We start from the raw sequence: 6,238 nt of genomic DNA, 5'->3' as shown, positions 1-6,238 counted from the left end.
CTCAACAATTTCATTGTATGTGTAATGACTCAAAAAAAATGTTTCATGTGTAAAGCAATAAGATACCAAAAGATGCAAAAGTTAAATCGTTGTTTATTATTTAAACTAAAAGAATATAATTACGTTTTTTATGCCTTGACGGAATTAAGCTACATGAACTTTTTCTTTTTAATAAATATACGTGGACAAAGAAGTGTCCAATCATAAATAAATCTAGACATAATAATTACATTGTTTAAATCGATGTCTATGTTTAAACTAAAATGATATAATCATTTTTTTTTATGTATGGACGAAGTTAAGTTTCACTAAATTGGTGTAGTTAAGAAGTATCTTATATAACTAGTCTTGAAGGTTGTAACCAATTTTAAAATTGAGTTTATTTTGAAATAAAAACATTTTAGGTCTAAATTGGAAAAAATACAAAATATAGGTTCTTTAATGAAATAAAAATACTCAATTTTTCTTTTGGTGACCTGTTAAGGGTTTAAAATAACAAGTAACAGGTAAAAATTAAGTCTTTTTCAGAAAAAAAAAATTAAATATAAATAGAAAAAAAATCAAAACATAAGTTTTTTTATGGAAATAACCTTTGAATTTATAACCTAAACAATGGAAATTGGAAAATATGCCCATGAAGTCACGCGATCGATTTTTACGGTCTAGATATTCATTTTATTGTAGTATTTAAAAATATTATTATATTATGTATATGGTGATTTGAAATTTTGACTCGGATGATATTTCATAATTTCTCGAGGGGTAAAAGTGTAATTATAATAAATTAGCTGGAGAAGATTGGAAATATCAAGTTGTTTTGAGTCTTTGAGAGCGTGGAGATTTTGAGGAGCGCTTTAACTAAAGTCACATGCTCATGCTGAGGTTCAATCATGGAGCGTACTCGCTTGTGGGCAGTTGCCACGTGTGCGATAAAGATGAAACGACGCCGGCTTGTTTCATGAGGTCGGCAAGATTTTTTTTGCCCCATTAATTTATGAGCCGGTAAGCTTACTCTATATATTGTTTACCGAATCAACGGAACATGTGGTTACAACACGAAAAGGAAAAAAGGAAAACTTTATTCTTTTAATGTTCCAAATGCTTTATTAACTTACTAATAAAATAAAAATACTTTTACTTTTTATCACCAACAAGTTCAAACATATGAAGTATGAACTAGGTTTGTAATAATCCACTTATAAAACAATTTACATCTACCGATGAAACTGCTCCTAATACAAAATAAAAGAATTGACGAAAAAGACATTCTATTTTACCATATATACATTTTAATTTAATTTTGAAATATTTTTATTGGTAGAAATTGTATTGTTTTCCAAAAAAATTGATTATAAATAGTTAATTATAAGTTGATTTTTTAAAAAGTGGTCAATAGGATGTCTTATTAAGGTATATTTGACAAAATATCTCTCTCTCTCTCTCTATATATATATATATATATATATATATAAATCTTTTTTCTATTTGTATATTGTGCATCATTAGTTACTTGTAGGGTTTAGGTCATTTTTGGTCACTTAACTTTTGGTTTTGTGCTCATTGGGTCACTTAACTATTTTTAAGTTTTAAAAGGTCATCAAACTTTTGACTTTGTACTCATTTAGTCACTTAACTTTTGGTTTGGTCACATTTAGTCACTTAACTTTTAGATTTGTGCTCATTTGGTCACCTAACTTTTAAAATTTTGCTCATTTAGTCACCAAACTTTTACAAAAATTTAAAAGTTTAGTGACCAAATGAGCACAATTTTAAAAGTTAGGTGACTAAATGTGACCAAACCAAAAGTTAAGTGACTAAATGAGCATAAAGGCAAAGGTTTGATGACCTTTTAAAACTTAAAAAAAGTTAAGTGACCAAATGAGCACAAAACCAAAAGTTAAGTGACCAAAAATGACCTAAACCCTTACTTGTACAAAGGAGATAATGATTTGAGAGCGCAACCAACTATATTATTTGTATATATTTTGTCACGTAATTTTTTTTAGTGTTCTGTTAACCCTTAAACTTGTTTTTTTGTTTAAGACATATCATTATGACCAACCATTGTAAGTTTAGTTGGTCAAGTTGAATTTTCCGACAAAAATATGAATTTGCGGCAAATGTATGAATTTTCCGGCGAAGCTATGAACACATTTGATGAACCTGATTAATGTTTTTATGGAATACTACCTGAAATCGAACCCTAGGTTCATGTTCTTATTCTTGGAAAGATTTCTAAACCCCTAGGAGTCAAAATCATAGTTGATGAACAACTTGAACTCAAAGCTACCATGTAAATTGATTCGAGGAAAATACCTCATCAGAAATTGAAGTTGATGAAGGGGATGTCTCGATTTTCTGGTCTCAATTGAAATAATCTAAGGTTGAAGAAACTTCATGAAGTTCCTTATCTCAATTAACGAACCTACAACACGTCCATTAACGAACTTACAACACCCCAATTTTATCCATTAATGAACCTGGAACACATTAATTTTCTAGAACCCATCATCTTCCTCGAGTTTAAACCCTTCATCCATGGCAGATTTCGAATTTGTTTCTGGAACCCTTTATCTTCCTCGAGTTTAAACCTTTTATCCATGACATATTTCAATTTTGTTTCTAGAAGCCTTTATCTTCCTCAAGTTTGAACCCTAACTCATTTCTGACGATGAACAAACACTAACAAGAATCACATATTTTAATCATTTTGTATGTGTGTGTGTGTTCTTCAACCATGAACACATACAAAAACCCACAAATCTGAAAACAAAAGATAAGAAAGAGATGTTGATTAGATGTTTAAGCCAATAACTAAATTGATATATACTTGAATTAAAAACAAATTCCTTGTTGGGTTGCCCTCAAAACTAGTAATTGACGGAATGATTTTTGAAGAAAGAGATTGGTTTATTGATTTATTATATGATTAATAAATAACAATAAATAGTTTGTTAATATATTATGAGATTAATATATTAATTAGAAATAGTGTTATTTAATTAATAATTAATTAGAAATTAATTGGAATTAATTTTGCGATTAGTTAGATTGATAAAAAGTGCAACGACTTAACCTCTACTCAAAATCTCAAAATGAATTTTCGATTTGAAGGCAAAGAATATGTCCTCGATAAACCTCTACTCGAAATCTATAAGTCAATTGCTACTCCAAAAGAGCTTTCCACCTACAAGAAACATTATGACGACGCAACAAAGGTCACTTGCATAATGGTTGCAATCATGGTACCCGATTTGCAAAAGTTCTATGAGGACTATTGGCCATATGACATGTGCTTGGATCTTGCGGAAAAGTTTCACAAGAAAGTACATCAAGAGAGGTACGAGGTCGTCAAAGCATTAATGGCTTGAAAACAGGAGGAAGAATCTATCTGCAATCATGTGTAGATAATGCATAGATATGTGGAATGACTAGAAAAACTCAACGTGTCTTTTGACAAGGAGTTGGCCATAGTTATGGTCCTTAGCTCTTTGCCACCAAGTTATGTTCAGTTTATTTTAACTTATCATATGAACAACATAGAGACCACATTGACCCAACTCCACAACTTGTTACAGATAGCTGAATCGGGGATGAAAAAGAATTAAGTCCCTTCTACAACAAGTGCTCTAGTCCTAGCTATTGGGCAAAATATGGGAAAGAAGAAGAAGGAAAATCCTCAATCAAACTGGAAGGGAAAGAGCCATGTTGGATCGTATAGTAGTGGGTCTAAGCCCAAGCCTAGTTATGATATTCCAACTGTTAGTGATCCCAAAGAGGTCGTTTGCTATTATTGCGATGAGAAAGGAAACCGAAAATGAAGCTATGCCAAGTACTTACAGGATATAAAGGATGGAAAAGTCAAGTCAATAACTCACAACTTACTCGTTCTTAGGTCCTTGGTACAAGATGCAGTTTTCATATTTGTTTTGATTTGTAGAGAAAAGAAAGTGAGGAAGTGAAGCATAGGAGAATAAATCTGATCATGAGGAATAAGCGATGTTCACCTATTACCAAGATTGAAAATTATAGTCTAATGCTTAGTAGTGACGTTAGGATTGATTTGTTAAATTGTTGTTATTCGTCAAAAATGACGCAAAACATTATTTGTTTTCATGCATTGTTCAGACAAGGTTTTCGATATTCTTTTGATGATTTGAATGGATCGATTTTAGCTTATAAAAATGGTGTTTGTATGTTTAAAGCTTTACCTTGTAATGATGTGTATGAAACAGTCACTTATGTTGATAACTTGGGCAATAGTGTATTTGATATTAATTCGTCTAATAGTGTAGACAAAGCATGCTTGTGGCATTGTCGTCTTGGGCACATTAACAAGAAACACATCAACTAGATGATGAGACTCTTATTCAACCCAATGACCGTTCATTACCTCTTCATTGATCTAGTAGGGTTAGCATGCCACCTACATTCTATGGTTTCCATATAATGTCATATGGTCACATGTTTATCAGTGATGGTATACTGGTAAATTTGGATGAGTTAACTAACTACAAGGAAGCGATATCGATCCCTGAGGCTGCCAAATGGAAAGAGGCAACGAATAGCGAGATATAATATATGTATGATAAAAAAGTATGGAAAATTCCAAGAAAGGGGAACTGCCCATGTTGGATTAGTGTCTAATTCCATAACTATATTTGGTATGTACCTGACCCGATTGGCGTGGTCCATTTGGGTTGCATGGCATCATGCATTTGGATAGACTAAAATGAGAGAAACAACACTTAAGGTTTATTAATATATTATAAGTTCTAATATATTAATAAGATTATTTAATTAGTATTGATCAAGAATTAATTTGGAATTAATTAAGTGCTTAAAAGGAGACTAATTAAATATATGGGTTGATTGTGTAAATCATCCATACTTGTATAGTGGGTTAATGCTCCATGGATTATCAAGTTTGGCTAAAACCTATAAGATGCTCCATGGATGCTTCATGGTGTTTTTGTACCCATGGATCATGGAAATGAAAGGCCATGACAATTAGGGTTTACATGGTGTAACCTTAATTGTGACACACTATATAAGCATCTTATTCTTCCCAAAAATCGGCGACTATGAAGGAATGGTGAGGGCTAGCCGATTTCATGAAGTGTCTCATTTCTCTCAAGTTATTCTAAGTTTTTTTTGGTGTTGTGTGAACCATTTTAGGTGTCACACTTGGGGCACTAGACTCTTAAGCTCCATGGAATCAAGCTACATCAAAAGGTATGTCTTCTAACTTATATTATTCCATATGAATCAATGTTTTGTATGCTAGTTAGGATAATACCTTGGAATATTCATATTTGCATGCATAATAGAGAAAACATAGATCCAAGGTATTTAGGGTTGCATGTACACTTAGGAGTGTTAGAATGCTCAAAACCCAACAGTGGTATCAGAGCCTAGGTTTGTTTTCTTGTTATACTTGCAAAATTGTCTGAAAAATCGAAGTTTGTTGTTGTCTGCTCAGCAGACTCGCCGAGTCCAAGGCTAAACTCATCCAACTCGCCGAGTTGGTTCATGCACTCAACGAGTTGGACCCCCAGATAGCATATCTTCAACTGTTTTGGCTGGAATTGGACTAGGAACATTACCCTAAACTGTTTTTCAACTTATAAACCTGTTTTTGATGTGGTAATGTTTATGCTAATCCAATTTCAAAGATAACTGTCAATAGATTCATGTTTTGTATTAGTTTAATGGTTAGGCTAATTACATGAAAAAGTTTGATTGAATTATCTTGTTCTTATGAGTTGCTAAGATTAATAGAAAAGTTATGTGAAATTGTTCTTTTCAATCCAAATTAATCTAAGAGTTGGTTCTAAAATGTGTTTTTGTAACTTGTCCTCAAGTTATATGAAAATTCACATTTAAGATTCATAAAACTCATAATTATTTCCATATGTTATGAATAAAGAAAAGTCGTATTCTTTTAATAGTTTAAAGTCTTCCATAACTTGTCCTCAAGTTATGGAACTTGAAAAGTTTTTTGAATTAAAACTACTTTAAACACATAAGTTATGGAATTGAATAGTTTTGAATAGTTTCAAAACTTACCCTTAAGTTTTGGAATTTGTAAAGTTTTCCCTTATGAATACTTAAGCCCTTAGAATTTTAAAAGTTAAAATTCAACCCTTATACTTTATGGTATTATAAGTTAATATATATATATATATATATATATATATATATATATATATATATATATATGTATATATATGTATAA

Source organism: Lactuca serriola, chromosome 3, assembly GCF_051521515.1.
Source record: "Lactuca serriola cultivar US96UC23 chromosome 3, Lser_US96UC23_V15, whole genome shotgun sequence".
In the NCBI taxonomy this organism is placed as follows: domain Eukaryota; kingdom Viridiplantae; phylum Streptophyta; class Magnoliopsida; order Asterales; family Asteraceae; genus Lactuca; species Lactuca serriola.
This window is presented reverse-complemented; position numbering follows the sequence as displayed.